The 25,034-nt window shown below is 39.5% G+C and overlaps 1 protein-coding gene across 7 annotated transcripts in view; it reads right to left on the minus strand.

Annotated features, from left to right (window-relative positions):
• Akap13 (A-kinase anchoring protein 13) overlaps nt 1-25,034 on the minus strand; it is a 256,845-nt gene that overhangs the window by 105,552 nt on the left and 126,259 nt on the right. The gene's annotated exons all lie outside the window — the stretch shown is intronic.

The raw sequence follows: 25,034 nt of genomic DNA on the forward strand, positions 1-25,034 counted from the left end.
AAATGCTCTTTACTAGGATGAAGTCTCATGGAACAAGCATGCCAATGTTAAATCAACCATAGCTTTCTGAAATAAAGAGGGAAGAGGTCTGCAATACCAGCACTTGGAAACTGGAGGATAAAGAGCTCGGTCAGTACTGTATAGATGAGAACCTGTCTGGAAAAAAAATTAAACAAAGAAAAAAATGAAGGAGAAAAAGGAAGAGGATAAAGAATGAAAGAGGGAAGAGGGGAAGGGAGAAAAAAGTCAGGAAGGAGAGGAAAAAAAGAGAAAGAAGAAAGGAGAGGAAGGAGGAAGAAAAAGGATGATGGAATTTTAACTAAAAAAGCTGATGTTCAGTTTGTAGAATGTGTTTTCTGAAGCAAGATCATACTAGTACAATGCTTGCTGACTGCCTCTTGTTAACCAAGAGATGTTTCTGTGTATATGTTTTGTTTATTCCCAAGAAAGACCTGTAAGGTGGTCAGGTGTGGTAACAGATACCTGAGACCTCAACTATTCTGGAGGCAGAGGCAGAAGGAACCTTTAAGGCCAGGATTTCAAGATGAGCTTGGCAACGTATTAAAAAAACAAACAAACAAACAAAAACAACTCTTCCAACAGGAAAATCAGGAAGGCAGGAAGGACAATGGGAGACAAAGGAGAGAGAAAGGCAGGAAGGGGGGTACTATAAAGAGAAGTGATGTGGGAGTGTCATATCAATCTGTTGATTTCATTGGCTGAGCAATAAAGAAACTGCTGGCTCTGATAGGTTAAAAGATAGATGGGAGGAGGAAACAGAATAGAATGCTGGGCGGAAGAGGAAGTGAGGTCAGACTCTGCTCTGCTCCCGGAGAGACTGGACAGCTCTGCTATCTGGAGCAGAGACACCATGATGGATGGAGGCTAGAATCTTCCCGGTAAGCGCACCTTGGGGTGCTTACACAGATCATTAGAAATGGGCTAGTTCAGGTGCGAGAATTAGCCTGTAAGGGCTAGAGTTCATGGGTCAAGCAGTTCTTAAATGAATACAGTTTGTGTGTTGTTATTTTGGGCATGAGCTAGCCAAGCGGCCGGGGTGTTGGGGACGCAGCCCTGCCGCTCCTTATTTCAACAGAGAAGTATTAATTCATACTTTACAGATGAGTTACAACATCCAAAGTTTAAATCAGTTGGACAATATCACATAACTAATCAGTCTGCATTGATCCCAGTCTGTACATATTCCTGGTTTCCAATACAAATGTAATTTTGTCACTTGAGAAGTTCCAGAAATGCAGAAATTATAAATTAAAATTTCTCATTTCTCATCATATTCATATAGCTGATTCTAAGTAAATGCCAAACGACAAGAACAGATTTTATTTTTAGATAAAATCAGTAATGCTTTGATTCATTTTATATCATTGTTTTAAACAGATTTGATTCATCAGCATTTTATTTAACACATTTCAGTTTTAAGTTTCTCATTATGGACATAACTTTCACCCATTAGAATGAACACACCTAATATGCAGACCACCAGCAATCTGGAGGCTGACGACTGTCATGTCGGATTCAGAAAAATGAGGGTCTGAGTATCCTCGCTCTAGTTTCTCACCTCTGTAACAGTTGTCTCTCATGGCAGCATTTCATATAATTGAGGATCATTTCATATAAATGAGATCCTAAAGCATCTTTTCTGGGCAATGATTCCCACAGGCGTGTCTTATACAAATGGGTGCACTTTGCCCTGCTCTGCATACTAAGCTTCTTATGATGTAGAAGCTCAAAACAAAATCTACCAAAATAGCAGAAACTGTAATGATTGGCTTTAGTATAAATGCCACAACACTAGAATATAAGCTTATTATGGAATTAGCTCATTTTTTTTCAGTCTGAGTTATTTCCTAAGTAGGTCTCTCCTACACCATGATCTTGCAATGTTACTGTAAAATCCCCTATACATCCTTCTGTGCCAGATTATTTTATGTGTTTTTATTTACTGTTTGGCCACAGAAAGTATTTTAAACCTAGATTCAATCACTAGCAAAAACAGTTCTTCCCTGAATCTGTTTTAACTATAGTAAGAGCAAAGATAGCAAATGAACACAGCTCTATCACTAAAAGCTTCCTTGATAGTACACCAAACTACCCCTAAGTACTATTTTAAAATATCTTATTAATTTATTTCTTGTGTATGTGTGTACCCATGCCATGGTGTACATGTGTAGGTTAGAGAACAACTTGTAGGGACTTCTACCATGCAGGTTCTAGGGAATGAACTCAGGTCATCAGACATGGCAGCAAGCAGTTTCGCCAGGCTTGGAAAATACAACCCCTCTGTCACCCCAATAAGCACTCTTCAGAGAGTGCTATCCACTGGCTACAAAGCCAACTGAACCCTGAGTCAAAGGTCTTTAAAATAGAGGACATTGTACAATTTCTTGGTGTGGGAAGTCCTTTTGTATATGTGCTGTTTTTATTGGTTAATGAATAAAGCTGCTTCTGGTCAATGGTTTAAGAGAATAAAGCCAGGCAGGAAATCCAAACAGATATGTAGAGAGTAGGCAGAGTCAGAGATGCCATGTAGGCGCCCCTGAAGGAGACAGATGCCAGGGAACTTTACCGGTAAACCACAAGCCTTGTGATAAAATATAAAATAATGGAAATGGGTTAATTTAAGATATAAGGGCTAGCTAGCAATTAGCTTAAGTTATTGGTCAAGCAGCATTTTAAATAATATGGTTTTGTTCAATTATTTTGGGTCTGAGCAGCTGAAAACAAACGAGCAGCCTCTGACAACAGAGATAAATACTTTGCTATAGAGACAAATACTTTGCATTGGTATGAATCTTGGTTTATTGATATAAATTTAAGATCAATTTTGTTAAATATGTATTTCTGCTCTTGATTAAAGTATTGTTTGTGCAGCTCATTTAAAAATGTAATGTGTAATTAAGAAATACAGGTTAATAGATAATCATCTATAACAGTCAAGGTTGTAACCATGTTAGTTAGGTTTTCTAGATATATAGAGATATATTTCAGTTAGATAGATAATCTTCAACATTTTCAAAGACCTACAAAATATGGCATTTAAAATGTTTTAAGAATTTAAGACTTTTCATGACAATGAGACACATCTGTTCCTGGCAGCACCAATCTACTTCAAGAGGATGATGGGCATCAAAGAGGCTCCTTATGGAGTTTTGTTAGCCATTTTGGCAAGAAGCTGCTCTTGCCCAGTCTGCTTGATGTTATACTGTATGTGGGACTTGCAGGTCCCACAGAAAAATGATTGCTGAAGTTGCCTAAAGAAGGTGAGACAGTCCTTCGGTGTTCCTGCTTCATAAGAATCTGTAAGACATTCTGCAGGACAGAAAAAAGCAACTGATCCCAGCACTCGGGAGGCAGAGGCAGGCAGATCTCTGTGAGTTCGAGACCAGCCTGGTCTACAAGAGCTAGTTCCAGGATAGGTTCCAAAGCCACAGAGAAACCCTGTCTTGAAAAAGCAATAAATAAATAAATAAATAAATAAATAAAATAAAAAAGCAACTGATAGAATTTGCCATTACAAGGCAAAATGGATCTTCAAATTTTCTGCTTCGTGGAAAAGTCTGCTGGATACTATCGGCCTATAGGCTGAAGATGGGTGCACCAATGTTACAGAAGAACTTTGGGTGACTGTCCAGGCAGTGTGTCTCTGTCAATTTTAGAGTTTTGGAAGTTGCTTACAATGCACTTCCTGTTAACTTAGGTAATATATTCTTCTGGAGCATTTGATGGAGTTGAAGAATGGATAGTTATAATTATAGTTTTCCTTAGTTATGATAAAGGATAAAGTAGATATAAGTATTGTAACTATAATTCTTGCTTGATACCTGTTTTGTTATATGTAACTTTATTATGTTAAAGTTAAACCCTTCCTTTTTATTTAGACAGAAAAGGGGAAAATGGTGGAAAGTCCTTCTGAATATGTATTGCTTCTTTTATTGGTTAATGAATAAAGCTGCTTTCGGCCAGTGGCTTAATAGAATAAAGCCAGGTGGGAAATCCAAACAGAGATGTAAAGAGAGAGTAGGCAGAGTCAGAGATACCATGTAGCCACCACCAAAGGAGATAGATGTCCGGGAACTTTACTGGTAAACCACAAGCCTTGTGGTAAGATATAAAATAATGGAAATGGGTTAATTTAAGATATAAGAGCTAGCTTGTAGTACGCTTAAGGTATTGGCCAAGCAGTGTTTTGCATAATATAATTTTTGTGTAATTATTTCGGGTCCAAGTGGCTGAAAACAAACGAGCAACCTCCAACAACTATTTCTAATTTTATTGCAATAAGTAACACATTTTACATCCATCGTGTTACTCTATCCAGGCTAACAGCACTATTACTAGTTATGCTGTTTGACAATTCCTGTCTGGCTATGAACTTTATCTGAAACCAGATGCCAAAAAGTCTGTCTCATCAGATCAACCACGACTGCATTTATTGCTACTTTTTAATTTCCCAGCAGTGTTCCTTTAAGGCCTAATCATAAGAGCATCACACACAGAGTCTAGCACTGACCAAAACAGTAAAATCTACTTCTCCTTGTCCCGCACACCTCTGCAGTGGTAACAGTGACAAGAATATCTTCTCAGATAAAGAAATCTGCTTTTAGGTAACTATAAAATTTGATTTCAACAAAATAAGCACAAATAATATACTCCCTTTCCTTTTCCCCTCTAAGGTATTAATAGCAAGAAGGATGTGCTTTCTCCACATTTTAAATAGTCCTTTGAAATCTATCTCACGCCAGTTTTCTGGGTCTCTGAATACACACTGGAACGCTAATCACTCCACTGTTACAGCAGTTATAGGTGGAAGACAACAGTGGTTTACACTCGGTGAATGGAGAGCAAGAGAAGAAATTAGAGGTTACAGTCTTTTAACAGTACTATGATTCTGGACACTGAAGGCCAGAGAATGAAGAGAACCAAGTGTCATAACTGACTAGACTTCTGCCTGGGCAATGAAATAAACGGCGGCATGAAGTAGGAGAACTGACAGCAGGGGAAGCCGCGAAGTTCAGTTTTAGATCACAGAGATGTCCAGGAGGATAAGCAATGGAATTAATGTTTGTATCTACAATTCAGGAGGATGGTTTACAAACTAGGTATACCGATTTGGAAATTACAGATAAGAAATGGAGCAAATTCAAAGAAAAAAAACATCTCACAGCAAGAGTGCCAAGTGCCGTGAAAAAGCAGGGACACGAGCGACACGAATTCTGCAGCACAAATGCTTCGCAGGCCATGCTGGTTACCTTTGCACCACAGTGACCGAAACACCTGACAGCAACAAGGTAAGGGAGGAAAAGCTCATTTTGGCTCACAGCTCAGTAGATTACAATCATGGTGGGGAAGGTAAGGCACAAAGGCTCCAACTGCAGTAATGGGAGTATGTGGCAGCAGGGTTTTCATGATAGTGGACCTGGAAACAGACGGAGCAGACCAGAACCAGGAATGGAGTGGGTACAACCTTCAAAGGTCTGTCCTAAAAGCCTACCTCTGCCAGCCTGTGCTCACCCTCTACAACAGCAGTTCTCAACCTGTGGTCACAACCCTTTCAAGGGGTCGTATATCAGCTATCATATGTATGTATGTATGTATGTATGTATATAGATATACACAGATATATCTATATACACACATACATTTTATATTTATAATATATATATATATCAGATCTTTATGTTATGATTCAGGACAGTAACAAAAATACAGTTATGGAATAACAATGAAATAATTTTATGGTTGGGGTCACCACAATATGAGGAACTGTATTAAAGCGTCACAGCATGAAGGTTGAGAACCACTATGCTGAAGGTTTCCACAGCCTTCAACACTGTCAACTGGCACACAGCACATGTCTATAATGCCAACACTCAGTAATAGAGGCAGAAGGACAACACAACCTCAAGACCATTCTGGTTTACACATGAAACTTGTTTTAAAAATTAGGTAATAATAATAAAAAACCTATCACCACAAGCTAGGGAACAACTTAAACCTTCAGGGTGAAGGGCATTTCAGATGCAAGCATATTACATATATTCTTTGGTAGAGCCATAGGATAGGATTTAAATGCTTCAGCAATGAAAATGCAAGTTCTGCCTCTTGGAAACAATACACTGAACTCTTGCTGGTCTTTTTTAGGATATCTATCCCTTCAAAGAAAGTACCTTGTCGGGCGGTGATGGCACACGCCTTTAATCCCAGCACTTGGGAGGCAGGGGCAGGTTAATCCTTGTGCATTTGAGACAAGCCTAGTCTACAAGAGCTAGTTCCAGGACAGCTAGGACTGTTACACAGGGACACCCTGTCTTGAGAAACCAAAAAAAAAAAAGAAAAAAAAAGAAAAAAGAAAGAAAGATCTTTTAACAGACTTATATGCTAGCTGCTGTAGGACTAGGGTCTTGGTAATTTATTTGAGAATTCAATAAAGCACAACAGAGGAAAAGGATATAAAGCATGAAGTGCTCACTATGCTACATGTGCAACGATGCTCTTTAATCCTGTCAAAGTAATTCTGGCACACAGAATAAAAGACAAACACTTGAGTGCACACTAGCTGGGAGAGAGATTTTATACTAGCTAGAAAAAGACATGACACACAGAGTATTTAGCAATGAAATGGAAAAAAGAAAGGCGCCAATAAGAACCTCCCTCTTCCATATGATCATTATGAAAGCAACAAATACCATTATATACAACAAAAGCAATGAGGTAAAAGGAAACTAAACTGACATTTATAGACAAGAATTTCCTAAAGGAATTTTGTCATAAACAAAATGAGATGCCCATTAGTAGTGAAGAACAATGGCCTAAACGGTTTTATCCATTCAAAAATACTTAATTGTGGGTAAGTTGCTTTGTAGGTGTTATGAGACACACAAAAATATGTAAGATTTCTGGGTCTTCAAAAAGTATATAGTAGTAATTGCACAAAATAAAAACATAAGACTAAAGAGGTAGTATCAATGAATAGAAAAACTTCAGCAAAATAAATGAAGAGCTTTGATTAGAAAACAGTCTCATAAAGATGAGTCGGACAGAGAAAAAACCTAGAACCTAGAAGACATACATTATATATTAACAGTGAGAGTGAAGGTACGGTGTCAATGACTGTCAAGCAGGAAATGAAAGCCAAGATGTCTACTGTGGTGGTTTAAGTAAATGGCCCCATAGGCTCATAGATTTCAATGTTTGGTCAACAGGGAGTGGCACTACTAGAAGGTGTGGCCTTGTTGGAGGAAGTGTGTCACTAGGGGTGGGTTTTGGAATTTCAAAAGCCAGGCCCAGTATCTCTCTCTGTTGCCTGCATATCTGGATGTAGATAAACTCTCAGCTACACTCCAGCACTGTGTCTCCGGCATACTGCCATGCTTCCTGCCATGATGAACATGGGCTAAGCCGCTGAACTGTAAGCCTGCCCAATAATGCCTTCTTTTAGAAGAGTTGCCATAGTCATGGTGTCTCTTCACAGCAACAGAACACCTACTAAGACAACTAGCTATATGATTCGGCTCATAAGGGGATATGAGAACCTACACCATGGAAGCATATGGTGCCAGTGAAGACTTCTCAGCAGAAGTAATTTGATTTGTGCTTTAATTCAGAAAGAAGAAAAGTTTTCAGCTTCAGTCTAATCATCCTTGTCCAAATCTCCTGCCAATCCACAGTCTTTGTTGTGCCTTATTTCTCACTATTCTGCAAGGTAAGTTAAGTGTATAAAAGGCTGTTGCCTCCAGGTTCCAAAATTAGGATGCAGTTCACTCTACTTTAATTCCCCAGATCATTTTAACTTCTAGGATCCCCTCCCTTTTCTGTATTCCTTTACCAAAATCTACCTCTCAAACCCCATTTTACTAACTCAGCTCTCTTTATAGTTAGCCATTCCTACAGCTCTTCTTTGGAGTACAATGGCCCTTAGAATGACGCACTGGCTCTATATGGCTTCCCCTATCATGGGTACTGCCTGCCTGATCTGCCTCAGAGTAAAAGATAAGTGCTGTAAAAGAACAGCTATTTCTTTAATTTTTCCATATAGTTGCCCAATGCACTGTAAGACACAAAGGCCAGATAGTGCCAGACTATGTCTTTGTTCACTACCATATCCTTTAATAGATGACCAAATTCAGCTCACAGACAATGAGAGAGAGAGAAAAAAAAATGTCAGGCTGGGGCTTCAAAGATGGCTCACCGGGTAAAAGTGCTTGCCTTGCAAGCTGGACAACCCGAGTTTGGATCCCTAGGATCCATGTAAAAGCTAGTCATGGGAGGCAAGCATCAGTAATGCCCATGGATCGTGGAGGAAGTAGAGTGTGCAGAAGCTTATGGGTCCTATCTCCCTACACACACACACACACAGAAAGAGAGAGAGAGAGCATCAGTGCTAGCATAAACAAACGAAAAGTTTAAATTTAAGATGGTAAGTTCTGGACAGACAACCCCTCCCCCCAAATAAAAACTTCTCAATAACCCTAAGTTTAAGGAAAAACTGAATCCCACATAAAATAAGTATGTATTTCTTTAGGAAATGACTTATTCTTATGATTTTTCTTCTCACAGCAAGAAAGAATAACTCTGGTACAGTCATTCCATGAGAGAAGCCAAGAAATGACTCAGCTTCCCATGGAAGACTTTCCTCACTCCAGACAAATATGCCACAGTACAGTCATGCTTTCCAAAGTGCAGAAGGACAGCTCGCTCTTTCTATCAAGGGCCAAAGCACAAAGCAAAAAGAAAAGTCCTCCATGGGAAAAATGACACAAAACCCACCGTATGACTTAACTGCCAGGTTCATGGTGGCATTCATGCACCCCCCACAAACAAACAGCCCTGATTCTCCACTGGAAATGACCTGAAAGCTTACTCTCCATGGACTAGCATTCACAGTCCTGGGAGATACTATCAAAGGTGTCAAGGAGGAAAGCAACCAATAGTCTTGACCAGCTGTGACACTTATGATCCACAACCATGACCCAGAAGGCACTTAGATCTTAGCTGACAGCTGTCTAACTGGGCTTAAAGGCAGCTCAACAAGAAGGAAAACATTCCTGGTATTATAAACCTGGCCAACTTAACCAGGGCTAGTGAGGTCACAGAGGAAGAGAACCTCCTATTGTCACTTTCTTAAGTCAACACAGTCTCAATTACATTCTAAACACTTATTTTTATGCCCTCGGATAGGTGCAGCTCTCACTGGGCATTAAAGAACTTTTTTTTGGGGGGGGGCAGCAGATGGAGACCATTATAGAAAGCTACAATTGGTAAAAATACAGAAAACTGGCTGTGGGGTGCCCAACTCCAAATGAAACATCTATAAGACAACTAACTGCATACCCAAGACTCGGGGAACACTGAGGACCAGAAAGTCTACTGAGAGAGTGTGTCTTATGACAGGAAGGCTGAACCCATAAAATACCAACAACACGTCGCCTAAACAATACAATGAAAACACCCACTGACATGCTAGGGTGGATGGAAGAAACTTCACGGGACTCCAACCTTAGATGAAGAGCTATAGGTAATTAACAACTGCTTAGAGAGAGACCCCAAATAGTTATCAGATACCAGGGGATTAGTCCTGAAATCACACACATACAAGGAACACTAAGCTGACTCAGCAGGCTATACTTACATAGTTATGCATTTATATACACATACAACAATATGTCAGCCTATGAGGAGGCATATGTGCTAAAAATCAACTAATGATAAATTCTAAAAAATTAGAATTGAAAGAACAAAACCTCTGTAATGGCTAAATGTTGGCTTTCTACTTAACCATATCTTTAATTAAAACTAAGAAAAGATGTTTTTCGTGGTTGGATAATTTGAGGTGTAAGACCACTCCAAACCAGATCATCTGAAGTCAGATCAACCCTAAATCTGGGTCATACCTTCTGGTGACAGCCCCCACAAAAGGACATGGAAGAAGGAAGCTTTTGCTTTTTGCCTGTCCTGCTGTGGAGGCATTCCTTCACTGGTGTTAGAACCTAGTTCTCTAAGAATTTCAATGTAGCCTATAGGCCGACAACTCTAGGACTTCTCTGGGACCAGAACCAGACTGGGAATGCTGAGAAATCAGTCTTGAGGACTGAACAACTGCCGGATCCTTGGCCTTTCCATCAAGAGACAACCATAGCTGGACTACTCAGACCACAGCCTGTAACTCACTCTAATAAATTCCACGTGTGTGTTTGTGTCCATTCTACTGTTCTGTTCCTTTAGAGACTAACTTCATCTCTGTTAAAACCAGACCACCTCCCCTGGAGAGGTCTTACACCATAGCACAAGAGAGCAGCAGGGATGTTTCTGCAGGGAGGGTTAGTGCAGAACTTTAATCCCAGCACTTGGAGTAGCAGGTGCAGGCGGATGGATCTCTGTGAGTTCCAGGCCATCCTGGTCTTCGTGGTGAACTTCAGGACAGCTAATAGTAACACCTTGTCTCAGAAAAAAAAAAAAAAAAAAAACCAAACAAACAAACAACAGAGTCACCCCTGACAGCTCTGGAGAAGATAAGTGGTGAGCAGAAGTTCCAGGCCATCTGCTTAGTAAGACGCATTTTTTTTTTTCAAGAAGCTAGGACACAACTGAAAGCACTGATGAAAGAGTTAAGCTTTAAGAGAAAAGCCTTTTTATCCAAGGCAAAGGGAAAGAAGAAATGATAGATATTTATAGTCTTTTTCCTGGCCAATCTCCAAGTGCCTAATTTGGACTGAACTTAAAATGTCCCTGCAACAACCCCTATCCCAAAGACTAAACAGCAGTGTGACCCACTGGGGTAAAGGACATTTGGCTCCAAAGAGGCTGAGTCTGGGAGAGAAGCATATCTCTGTAATTATCTTTCTGGCCTTTCCCTTCACCTCTACTTCCAAATACAAGTCAACCTGCTCTCATACTAGATTTTTCATCTGGATGCCACCCACATGCCTGTAATCTGTAATATGGCTATATTTCCCCATGTATGTAAAAGTGACACATTGAAATCTCCTTCAAAGTCTATCACATCCATAATACATTCATCAAACACCTAAGGTGAAAAAACATGCCTTGTCCATCCTCTAACTTGTACAGCACGTGTCCTAGCTTTGTTTCTGTTGCTGTGATAATATCCTGACAAAAAACAACTCAGGAGAAAGCAGGGTTTATTAGAGCTTACAATTCCAGGCCACAGTCTATTATTACGGGGAAGTCAAGAGACAAACATCAACTAGTCTTACTACTAGTCAATAGTCAAGAACAGAGAAAAACAAATACATACATGCCTACTTGCTTACATTCTTGTGCTCACTTTCACTTCTCCACTTGCATACAGTTCAGGGCCCCATGCATAGGGAATGCTGCTGCCCACAGTGGACTGGTTCTTCCCTATATCAGTTAACTTAATTATTAAGACCACCACCACAGATGTGTCCACAGGCCAGCCCAAAACAGATCATCCCTCATGAGACAAACTCTCTTCCCAAGTGACTGTTTTGTCAAGTTAACAATTAAAACTCACCATCCAAGTACCTAGCCATCTATCTTTAAAGTTGCACGAGTCCATTTTGCAAGTCTCATGAAATAATATATCACTTACTCCATTTACTTAAATTTTTTAGCATTCAACAACGTTTCCTACATAGATAAATAAATAAGGAGGCTCCCTTTTATCCATGAGGGGTATGCGACAATATCTCCACTGAATGGTTGAAACCACAGGCAGTCCCCAAGTGCTACACACACACACACACACACACACACACTATATTTTCCTATCTGTCTTGTCGCCACAATTACCAGAATTAGTCTGTTTACTTTGGGACCATTACCAAGTAAATTCTTGGTTGCTCAAACACAGGCACTGGATCCCATAATACACAGATAGCTGGCTACTAGGTGAATCATGGGTGGGTAGCCAACAGCATGGACATTTAAGACAAAGGATAATTCACATTTTGGATGAGAAGAAGCAAGGTGGCATGAAAATTTACTAAACTCCTCTGAACGGTACACAAATTTAAAACTTACAAGGTGTTGATTTCTTGAATTTAAGATTTAAAATTTTCAGACTAAGTTGACTGAAGTATAATTGTAACTGTAGGAAGAGAAACTCTGCGTGTGTGTGTGTGTGTGTGTGTGTGTGAGAGAGAGAGAGAGAGAGAGAGAGAGAGAGAGAGAAAGAGAAAGAAAGAGAGAGATACCTCTGTTGGCCTGAAGAGGATCTTTCAGGTAGGAGCCCTACTCTTAGGAAGAGATTAAACCATATATGTAGTCTAGGTTCAAAAGCCTTTTTAAAAAAAATGTATTGCTATTTACATATGCATATGTGTGCATGCGTGTGGTGGGTGTGCATGCCACAGTTTGTGCATTTAACTTTGTGTAGTTCTTTCTTTTCATCTTCATGTGAGTTCTAGGAATCAAAACCAGGCTTCCAGGTTGGCACAAGTGCCTTTGCTCATGGAGCCATCTCTCCAACTACAGAAGCCGTTTATTAAAACAAACAAACAAACCAACAAACATTTATCTCATGGGTTCTGACAGGGAGAGAGGCACTAAGGAAAAGGGTATCTACTTGGCTACTATAAAAAAAATGGCATTAGTACTTAGGCCTTATTGATAAATTATCCTAAAAGAAATCAATCAGCAATCAGAATAATAAACTCTCCGCCTGTTCTGAATACCTTTCTTTACTCCAATGACAAACTGAGTCATATATGCAGATAACCTATGCCACTTGAGAAGTTGAGAAAGGAGAAAGAACCCAAGTTTCAGGCTAGCTGTGCTACCAAGAGAGCTCTCTGAACCTCTGAACTCCTAATAGAGAATGGATCAGGTCATATGTAAGGTTTCTGCCATCCTTTCAATTTGTCATCTATAAGACCAAAATTAAAATCTTTTTTCTGCCTCCCCATAAGGATATTCAAAAGAACACAGGATTATTTAATTGGCTTATTGTTTATATGTTTCACATGAGCAACATTTTCATTTCAGACTGAAATGATCAATCATGGCTTTTAATGCTTAATGGCTTTGTGCCTCCAGCTTTTATGATACATTTTAAACATCTCTGAACCATTCTGTTTTATTAAAAAGGTAATTATTCAAAAACTACATAGACAGAGAAGTAACCAGCTTTCTTGGTTCAATCTAAATATTCAAAGTAATAGGTTACCAACAGGGAGTGTTCCATTTTTTTTCCTGATTTTAAACCTTTTTGATGCATTTATTTTATGTGTATGAGTGTTTTGTCTGCATGTATAAATGTGCAGCATAAACATACCTGGTTGCCCAAGGGTCAGAGAAGAGTGTCAGATTTCCTAGAACTGGAGTTATAGATGCTTGGGAGCACTCATGTGGGTGCTGGGAACCCAACCCACCCAGGTACTCTGCAAGAGCAAAGAGTGCTCCAAACCAACAAGACATCTCTCCAACAACCAATTAGTTTTAGTATCTATCCCTGCCAAGCTATAAATTTTGTCCCCCTAACTAACATAACTTAAAGCTGTGTTCTTCTATGAAACTAGAAAACAAGATTTTAAAAGAAAGGGATGCAATTTTTAGATGTAGAATTCAGAGAAGCAATATAGAAAACCATTAACTAACTAGGTCTCTGCTTTGCTAGGATTTTCTGCATTCCCTTTTCTTATAAGACTCTCAACCATACACCAACTATTGTAAATATGTGCTGTAAGGGAAGGAAGACAGAATGCAGGGATATAATGAGTTAAAAGGGAATAATGGTATTTGAAGGTCTTAAGGGGAAAGAGGCTAGTAGGGCAGGGTAGATGAGGAACATGGGAAGGAACAACTAACATAAAAGACATTTTTAAAAGTCATATGATCCAGGTGGTGGTGGTGCACACCTTTAATCCCAGCACTCAAGAGGAAGAGGCAGGTGGATCTCTGTGAGTTTGAGGCCAGCTGGTCTACAGGAGCTAGTTTCAGGACAGGCTCCAAAGCTACAGTAAAACTGTCTTTCTAAAAACAAAACAAAACAAAACCCAATCAACGACCCTCCCCCAAAAAAGTCATATGGAAACTTATTACTGTAGGAGCTTTCTAAAAATATACACATACATAAGAGTTATAAGGACTGGAGAGATGACTCAGCAGTTAAGAGCACTGGTTGCTCTTCCAGAGAACTCAGCTTCATTTCCCAGCACCCACAAATAGCTCATAAATATAACAACTTCTCAGTTCACTCTTGAGACCAGCAAATGGTCAAAAGGTAACCTGGTAGAAGTGATTCTTTCACGCAAGTCCCTGTACTGCTAGTAGCATTAGCACACTTAACAGTCAGGGATGGCCTTGATAATGCTGACCTCAAGAAGACGAGGGAGATGGCTCAGCTGATAAAATACTGCCGTGTAAGCATGAGAACCTGAGTTTAGATCCCCAACAGCCATGTAAAAGCTAGGTATAGAGGTGAGCATCTGTAACCTCAGCATTGGGGCTCTGTGTATGTCACACACACACACACACACACACACACACACACACACACACACGGCTATGATGGCAGGACAGGGACAAGAGAATGCCTGGAACTGAATGACCAGTCAGTGTGGCAGAATCAGTTAAGTTCAAGGTTCAGTGAGAGACCTTGTCTCAAAAAATAAAGTAGATTGGTCTGATTAGCCGGTAATAATGCTTGCCAAAAAGCTGTATTCAATTCCTAGGATCTATATCTTAATAACAACTGACTTCCATAAGTTGTCCTCCAACCTCTACATGCAATGGCACATGTGCACATGGCTATTATTTCATTATTACTTGCTTTATTAAAAACACATATACAAAGTAAATAAATGTAAAGAAAAATAAAAAAGTGGAAAGTGACCATGACAAACATACGTCATCAACCCTTGGCCTCTACATGCATGCATTAAGGATATACAGAGACATTCAAACACAGACGCACACACACAATGGATTTTGTTTAGCAGTTAAGAAACCAACTAATTTAGAAGCATAACACACTTCTATGCAACCTCCAGCTATTTGTCAACTACATAAAACTTACACTATGCACTTGTCACATTTTCTAGAGTAGAAACTGTCTCATTTAATAAGATGGTCTTAATATTGAATCCTGGCGAAGGTAACATGAAGAGGTACAAGTCACAATGCTAAAGACCGGAAGGTAAAATTACAGCATATGTTTCATAAAGTTTTCTCTGTTGGACAAAACTCAGTTCTCACTCTCTGCTATGGTTACCAAAACAGTATGTACGGGGGGGGGGGGAGGAAGTGGAGGGAAATATATATATATGAATATGTATACACACACCCCTAGCAAATCATTATTTTGCTAAATTAAAAATTAATGGCATATGTCTGTCAAAAGTTATTATTTATTAAGAAAATTGGAAAGAATTTAGGGGAGGAGTTAAAGGTGAATATGATCAAAATATACTGTACAACAACTCTCAAAGAATCAACAAAAATGCATATTTTAAATAAAAAGCCAAAACGAACAACTATTTTGTGAAAATGTAAATCAGCATTTACAGTTGTATTACAGTAAAGATGACCGACAGCTCTCCCATTTAGCAACAGCTGCTGAAATTTACCCACTGTATTTTACAGCAGACTAGCTTTGAAGGTATTTGCTGACGGCCATTTTGAACTTCAGAGTTTTTGCAGTTAACTTCATTATGGCTGTGCGGTACATGCTGTTCAGTAACGAAAATTCAGTTATCTTTCTCTTTCCCATCCTCACACTAATTTCTCCGTTTTCCCCTTCTGTTTTTTGCTCCTTTCCTTTCTATTCCCCTAGGATTCTACTAACTAACCTAGAAGAACTTAAAAGAAAAATCAAGACAGCTTTTCACATCAGTCAGTTTCTGCAGAGAGTGGTGTCAAATAACCAGTAGGGAAGAGTTCAAAGCTAAAGGAACAGCAAGACCAGCTCAGCTGAGCTCAGCAATGCAGACCTGCAGTTCCAGTACAGGCAGGAGAATCCAAAGCTCATTAGCATTCTCAACTACAGATCAAGTTTCAGGCCAGCCCCAGCTAGGCTATGTGAGACCCTATGTTAGCATCCCCCCCAGAAACACATACACGCATGTGTGCGCAAACACACACACCAACAAGACTGACTTGGAGTCTTAGTCATTAAAGGATATGCATTTATTTATTTAACCTTTGGCTCCTTCTCAGTGTCATGGCAAGAAATAGGCATATAAAAATGTAAATTCCCATAAGCAATATAAAAAAGTTGGGTATGCTAAGGCATGGGTTTACCCACTTCACCCACTCCAACCACCTGCCCTAAAGCCAGCTAAAACTACCAGTATCTCTCAGTATGAGACCAAAGCAGCAGCTGACAGCCATCCTCTCTGTATTAGTAACAGTTTTGTTTGTTTGGCTCTTTTTTGCTTTGTTTTATTTTTTTTGAAATGGTCTTTGTAGTCCTGGTTGACTGGGCTTCACTAAGTAGACCACACTGGCTTCAAAGCTACAGATACACCTGCACCTGCCTCTGCCCTTTGACTATTGGGATTAAAAATGTGTCCCACCACACCTCACCAATGGCAAGCATCTCTGGTGATTTCACAGAAGCCAAAAAGGTTGTGGGAGAGGGGTAAGGAAGCCAAAGACAAAAATCTATAGATCACAGCCTTAATTAGAATATACATGCATTCTCTTTCTGTAGGGTATTTCTTTTAATGGGTTCAGCTGTAGCAGCAGTTGTAAAAGGGCCAAGTAAATATTTCATTCCCTTCTTGACTCTAAGAAAGCAGTCCCAGAAGAAAATCAATTCACTGGGTTTGATGTGAAGCAGACACAGCACCAGGGTTCAGCACTAATGAGAGGATGGCCAGAGCTCCAATACCCATTTCCATCATTCTATTAGGGAAATCTAATGACTCCTAAGAAGGAACAAAGTCTATTGTGTTGTGCACATAGGCATTATGGACAGGAACTGCTCCATGGCAAAACAAAAACACAAAAGAAATCCATGACATACACATCATGTTCTAGAATTATAATGAAAATACTGACTCCCTATTTTAAGAAAAGCAATGTTGTTAATGGGGAAAATCCTGATTGAAATATTTCTACAAAGTTCCACTTAACGTCTGACAGTGTAATTCAAGACATAGGAGGAGCATGGTGAAGCAAGACCTAAACAAAAGACAAATCAGGTCCACCCGGCCCCTATGTCAGTACCTCATTCACCAGTTTCTCCCAACAAACCTTCCTGAGGGACAGTCCAAATCTTACTTTACCCATTTTCATAGAATCTTGTTTCTATTACAATGTTCAGCACACAAAACAGTGGAGATTTGTAAAAGGCAACAGCACTATCCCTTAAAAGAAAAGACATACTCCAACATTACAATTTATTGTCTTAATTTCATTGTAGGTGTCTAAAGTGAAGGACTCATAATAGACATGTATGTGTATATATATAGTTTCTCTCTTCCCAACTGCCAATGTAATGTTCTAGGGCTTTCCATAAGCTCCAGCCTTGCAAGGGTAGAATAAGAAGAAAATATCCCTAAGATCTTTAGAGTAAATGTATTTCTACCTTCAAGTAAAGACTGCACAGTGCATTGATTCTGGGCCTCTCATCAAACACTCCTGGTCTCCAGAATGGTCCAGGCCCTGACCCAATCTCCAAAGGCCAGGAGTTATCCAATGACCTGTCTCATCAGCCAGGAGAGACCAAAGCCCAACCCTCTCATCTATAAGGCCTTCTGCTTAAAAACACACTAGTCTATAGAGAGTTCAGGAGAAAAAAGAAATACAAGAGAAGGAGGGATGGTTAATAAATAAGTTAATGATGTCAAAATAGAACCAGCTGGGCCAGAAGAGATAAATCATTAGGTAAAGTGTTTTACATCAAGATGTGAATCTGATTCTCCAGAACCCATGTTTGTTTGAAGTGTGTGTGTGTTGGGGAGCTCGTATTTTAATTAAAAACAAAACAAAACAACATCAAAAACCCAGCTGTGCATATACTTCTGTGTCAGCACTGGAGAGGTGGAGAAAGACAGATCCCTAGAGTTTGCGAGTCAACCAGTCTTGCCTAGTTGATAAGTTCCAAATCACTGAGGGTCTCCTCTGTCTCAAAAAAAGAAAAAAGAAAAAAAAAAAAAGAAAAGAGCAGTGGATGTCTGAGGAATGACATCTGAGGTTGACGTCTACCCTCAATATATGTATGCACATATCCTTACAAACACATAAAAAGAAACAAAACTGGCCAAAGCACATTTCCCAGAAGCTACTGTTTTCATAGCAGCACAAGAAAATAGGTATTAGAAAAGAGACCCTACACTTCTGCTTTGTCCAGGTCTACCAGGAGATATCCCGAGTGACGGAAATAGAAAGCACGAGACTGTTTTTCTTTTCACACTGTTAAAAACATCAGTAAGCAAATCAGACTGCTATGTGACTCATGCAGGCTGCTCACTTGGAACCAATGGTAACTTCAAGGTAGATAGCTATTTTTGTTAGATATCAAGGATGCAACTATAACAGGCATATGTAAAAAGAATGATGTTGTACTCTGGGAAGATAATGTGGATGGAATTTCAAATGTATCTAGATCACTCCACGGTGTGATTAATTAGCACATGGTCCAGCCACAAGCCTCCAAGAACCTGTTATCAGATGGCAATTTGCTAGAAGGAAGTATTCAAAGCCATACATAGTGCAGCAGATGCCAAAGTTTAGTGGCTATAAAAGGGATTAAGAATACATATCTAGCTGTGTCCTTCCCATAATTCCTCCCAAGTATGGGAGTGGGAGCAAGGGCTAAAAGAATCAATGAAGTAGAGGAAGGTAACTGAGCAGTAGAGATAGTCCTATCTATGGATCTCCCCAATGACAAATAGTGTTCTTGGAGAAATTTTACTGGGGAGCTTTCCGGATGACCTGGCTTATTTCAGTGACGGGGGGTGAACTCTAACGTAGGCTAAAAGGAAGTAGTTGGACCACTAGTTAGTTGGGCAGACAATGCTTGGTGTTCTGGGGTTTTTAGGGTAAAATTCCTTCATGCCTTGTCGACTTTAAGGGTATAACCTTATGATCACTAAAATTCCTTACATCCAGATGCCATGAGAACAATTATTTCTTAAATATTTCAGACTCCTATAGTTACCGAATCTGGAACACAGAGAACTTTAAATACTTAACATTTTATTTAGTTCCATGCTCTTTTATTTAATCTATATCTTTATATCTACATCTATTTACTCACACCCCCCCCATGTGTGTGTACATGTGTACCCACGTGAAAGTCAAAGGAAAACTTTGGGGAGTCAGTTCTTTCCTTTTACCACATGGGCTCCCAGGAATGGAATTCAGGTCTGCCGGTTTGGCTACAGGTGTCCGTATCCACCGAATCATCTTGCCAGCTCCCACCAGCTAATATTTTTGGGGAATACTACATGTGCACTGGTGTAAGCAGTTAGAAACTGTGTCCCCACACTGTTTCTATCTAAAGGCAGTAACAGAGCTTTAGGAGTTCTCAAAATGGAAGAACGCCCATATCAGTGCATGGAGTCAAAAGGTAAGGAGAAGGTACGTTTTCACTGTATGAATGGAGATACTGAAGCAGAAACACTACTAATTCCCATGCGCTTCACCACTACTGAATACTTGCATTATTCATACTTCTGTGGTAAATGCTACTTTTCTTACTTTCCTATTCAAATTTCTTAAATCTGGGGTACCTACTAGGTCAGTTACTTGCAAACTGGCTTATTTCTGCAGTGTAGGCAATTCTAGGATCTTTGCAGGTCAGCTATGTTAGGTAGGCAAGGCTGGCAGGCAAAGGCCGCCAACAGACTCCTGATTCTATGTTCTTTCCAGTAGAATTCCAGTATCGCTTCCACTATATGTATATTGCCCAGGAAACATCACTACACTTCAGACAAACACAGAGGCTTTTTATGTGTGGTCAAAACTAAGAGCTAGAACAAACATTAGAGAGTATCCAAGACCAGTATACATACAAAAATAAAGACCTGGGAATCAAATCAGTCAAGACCATTTGAAAATGCATAACCAGATCATTAATTCCTATCCTTATACATGCTATCTCCGGATAATTCTACACAAAGGCAACAGTTTTGCCAATGTGGTTTTACAGTCTGAGATCTTCTGGAGGCCTATCTTTTCCACAACTGCACTGAAAATCTGCAGAAACAGTGACTGCAGAAAAATTTTCCTGGAAACTCTCCAGTTTAGAACTTAGAGAAAGCTGTCCCAAAACTCAGGGGTAAGCTTCCCTGTGGCTGATGCTGGCTATTGCATTGTACCCAAAAGGAATAATTAAGGGGGAGGGAGTCGGTTTTCTTAAATGTCAAATGTGCGTAGAGAAAATTTATTGGCAACTCAGAAAGAGGCCAATTTGACTTCTACTAGGGGACAAAAAGAGCACAAACATATATGTGAATATGATGGCAGCCATGTTCTTCAAAGGTCCTTTTTAAAAACTGAAAACTCTTAGTACAGCGGCATGGTGGAAAGCCGTCTTGAAAGTGTTATTCTAAGTCACCACATAGTCCTGCAACTACGGCAAGTTCCTCTTGCAACTGAGCATGAAGGCTGCGAAGAGACAACAAAAAGCAGAGATGTTTCTAATTCAGCTCCTGGACATGTGGAAACAACAGCTTACCCCTCAGGATGAGAGACAAAAACATGGTGTTCCCATTAAAAATGATAAAAGAAAAGAGAACTCTAGATGATGTTAACAGGAGGCAATCCAAGACCAAGGCTGCAGTGATCATAGCTTTGAACATTAAAGCTAATATTGTAAAAAATAACTAAGAATAGAAACTCAGTTAATCTTAAGTCTAGATGACTAACTACAAAATAGGAATTCTGACTGAAAATGCTTTCTTGATTTGGGAAATACATTAAACAAAAGTATACTTTCCCAGTAACCTAATCTTCAACATATGGGATTTTATAGTTGTCCTTGGATGTATTTGCTCTGGAGTGTTTGGCTGCTAGGCCCATGGGCATCCTGACAAGATACACTGGCTTTCAGGATTAACTGTTCCACGTGGTTAATAAGCTTATGCAATGAACATTTGGGAAAGGTATTATTTCGCAGAGCCTCAATGGACAGATACCGCAGTGAAGCAAGCTCTTTCTGAATGAACTGGGCCATACCTTACAAATAAAAGACCACTGTTAGACAAGGGGCGTTTAGATTACAGCAAAAGGAAAGCTGAATCGGAAATGTGTCTCTGGTTCTACTGGATCATACTCTCCAGGTAAACAGTCCCCTGGCTTCTGTTTCTCCAAGTACAAACATCCCACTTCCCATTTGGCATGCTGCACTTTATGGAGGAAAAAAATGAAATATATTTAAAAAAAAATCAACTTAGATCCTCAAACAGAAAGAGAAATTTCTCCTACTGTAATAGAAAGCATGAAGAGTTAACCCAGTGGGTTAGAACTGGAGTATGGAATAAAGCACCGTTTAGGGACCTTAAACCAAGTGCATACCCTCAGGGTGACTCTTCAGGAAAGAAGAGCATAACAGAAACATTTCACAGCACAAGCTTGGGTTATAACTAATGGTGAAACAAGACATTCAATTATCCCGAATGACTTTAATAAGTTAGGATGTTCTTTCAAATTTTTAAGGTCTCAGAAATAAACCAAGTTTTATAACTCCCAACTTAAATTACTGTATGATGCTATTCCTGAAGCTTTTATCAGGTAAGCTCAGTAGATAGAAACAGAGTCTGAATCCTTGTCTACTCCTTATCTGAATGGCAGGCCATCAGAATCTAAAGTAATAATAATCTAAAGTAATAATAGTTATGTTCAATTGGAGTTGTACTTGTATGCCAGACTTTTCTCAGCACCCCCATCCCAACCCCCAAGGATGAAAGGGCCACCAGAAGACAATCTAGAGACCCCTGAAATTAGGCAAGTTATGTAAGAGGAAGCAATGTCCAATACTGAATTCAAACTACTAATAAAACTGTGGCAACACTTCACAAGCCACAGCCACGAAGTGCCATATGTGAGTGACCCTTAGGAGCAGATTATCAGTTTTGCCTGCTGGACTGTGAATAATTTTCAAGCTAGAGATTTTGAGAACTTTGTGGCATTTAACATTCATGTTTTTCCTGAGGCTACAAGAAGACATCAACTTTGATATTGCCTGAGTTCTGTATGTACCGCGATTTTAAGCACTCATTCTCCAGAGTCGGACTCCTAGCACATGCTAAGTAGTCTTAAGGAGTGAGAAACAGGGACAGCTTGGTTGGCACATCAAGCGCCAGATCACTGGACTAAGAAAACAGGAATTCAACTACAGGTTTCTCTTTACAGAAACTCTGTATTTATATTTATTAGTAAACTGCCACAAATTCCCTATCACTCTTGTCTTGCAGGTCATCAGACAAATGTATTTGTTCTGTTTTCTGTTTGGAAGAGAATGAGTCAATGAAGCAATAACTCAATGAAGCAATGACTGGCCTATTCCCAAGGTCAAAACAAAGCCTGGGTATGTGTCAGAAAGTTTGGATTAAATAACATTAAACAAATGCCACTCCACCCCCAACTACAATCACAAACTCAGTCAACCCTTTCCTTAATACAGACACTAGAACTTTAAGGCTAAGATGATGAACAGAGATGAGAAAATTGAGTTATACAGAGCTAAACCAAAAATCTAGCTCAGACAGAATTGAGCTCTCTAACCCAATTTGCAGTGTAGTAATTAGAGGTTATACAAGAGAACATTTTTGTTGTTGTTGTTGTTGTTGTTGTGTTAAAGAGCAAGTCTTTATATACATAGCCCAGGCTGGCCTTGATTCATGGCAATTCTCCTGCCTCAGCCTCCCAAGTACTGGAATTACACATGTGTAGCATTATACCCAACTTCATGTTCTTTAAAATTAAAATCAAGAAGAGAGAAGGGAATGGAAAAACAAAGAGCTTGCTTGCTCGACTTTCACTGGTACAGAGTATTCTTTTTGCCAGAAGTTTACACAGTTCTTGCCAGTAGTCTACTATTGGTTGTGTATACTCCCTGAAAAAAAAAATCTAAAAGTAGATTATTTTTAACGACTGAAAAAAATTAAAGCAAAAATATTAAATGCTGTGAACATCATATGGAATTCAAAATTCAGTGTCTAAAACAAGGTTCACTGAAGTACAGAAACATTCCGTCTATTGTTGCTTTCCCAATGTGCCAGCAAAGGGGATAAGCTAGGGCAAAGACTGTATATACATGTCCCACAGAAACTAAAACTTTTCTACAGACTTCTGTTCTCTTCTGACACAGTGAAAATATAGTTAATGGATAAAAAGAGAAGAATTAAACTGAAAGAGAGGAAGACACAGGAAATGTTAAAAGTCTGTGTCCATGGGTTTTTCTTTCAGTTCACAGCACAACAGCAAGGGGAAAGGAGAGTGGTGGTCAGACTTTAAGTATTTTAATAATGATGCCAACACAAAAACTTCCTTTGCACCTGAAAAATACCCCAGAGCTATTAGTATGTTTTCTGTACCAGGTAGACGAGGACACAAAGTATAAGGTAAGAGATTCTCTACATCCTAAGTTAGAAGAACTAGCTCCAGACTCCACCTGCTTCTGATGCCAGTCACATGATTCTTCTAGGCTCTACTCCTTTTCAGGAAAATGAGGTATGCTGAGCAACCAGCAGTGTATTCTTACTTTCAACCCCTAAAACTACAGGAAGAAACAAGAAGAAAATAACTAGGAAAGAACAACACTAGAGTATCTGAATTTAAGGACTTGAGTTTGCTCCTTCCTTTTTTTGAGGGACTTTCTGGACCAAAGACACATACACCCACAAATCTTATATTCCCAATTCTTCCCTGGGGCAAAAGCAATACTTATCGGAAAAATGCTTGCTATACAAGTAAACACCCAGGCACTAGTCATGAATATTATCTGCAGCAAGTGGTCGGCAGGAGCAGCCAGCACCATCTTCCCGCTGTACTCCAATAAAATGAGGCTTTGTTATCATGTCATAATGTCAAGCAGTTAGGGATGGTACAGTTCTGTTTACCTACTGTGGTAATCTTAATGAAAAATGTCATTTTAGCCTTTGAAAGGCAAACACGGTCAGGTCTAGCCAAGGAACACTGGCAGTGTATGTGAGCACATTAACTTGCTGGTCAGCTTTCTAAAAGTCTGTCTTCAGCCAGCATAAAATTCAAAGCAGAAAACACAAAGTCTTCTTAGCAAGTTTCCTTGATCTGAAAGCTATTAACTTTAAACCAGAAGGAAATGTTTTTAAAAACCGACTGAAGAAGCTGAAGAGACAGCTCAGTGGTTAGGAGCTTATGCTGCTTTTCCAGAGGAACCAAGTTCCACTCACAGCATCCAGATCACTCTGGCTCCAAGGGATCCCACATACTCTTCTGGTCTCCAGGGGTTCCTGCATTCATGCTCACATACTCCTTTCCCAATAATTAAAATAATAAAAAAATTTAAGACTCTGAATATTAAATTTGGAATGACTACATGGCCCAACAATTCCACTACTATGTACACAAAAACTTGTCTACGCAATGTGTCTGTGTGTGTCCACAAAAGTCCCATGATTTCTCACAGCTCCAAAAATAAAGCATTCTAAAATATACACCTTATTTACAGTAGTATGTAGTGATATTTCATTTGTATTTTAGTAAAGCTTGCCTGAAGACCAGAGTAAAACAGTCTCACTGGTCAGCCTTATAGATTAGGAACTGGTGACACACACCTTTAATCCCAGCCCTAGAGAGGAATATAAAATGGGAGGAGACAGGTCTCAGCTCCACCTCATTCTGAGGATTACTGGAGGCAGGATCACCATTTCAGCCTGACGTAGAGGTAAGAGCCAGTGGCTGGCTGTTTTGCTTTTCCGACCTTCATGTTGAACCCCAATGTCTACCTCTGGGTTTTTAGTAATCATGCTACAATGGTATATGTTTACAATGAAATACTATCTGACAATAATCAATGATGCAACACGAATAAAACGTCAAAATACTAGGCTAAGCCACTGAAGCCAGACGCCATGAGCACATGCTCCATAAAATAAAAT

Source organism: Alexandromys fortis, unplaced genomic scaffold, assembly GCF_014885135.2.
Source record: "Alexandromys fortis isolate MF-2015 unplaced genomic scaffold, M_Fortis_MF-2015_v1.1 scaffold_86, whole genome shotgun sequence".
Classification (NCBI taxonomy): Eukaryota; Metazoa; Chordata; class Mammalia; order Rodentia; family Cricetidae; genus Alexandromys; species Alexandromys fortis.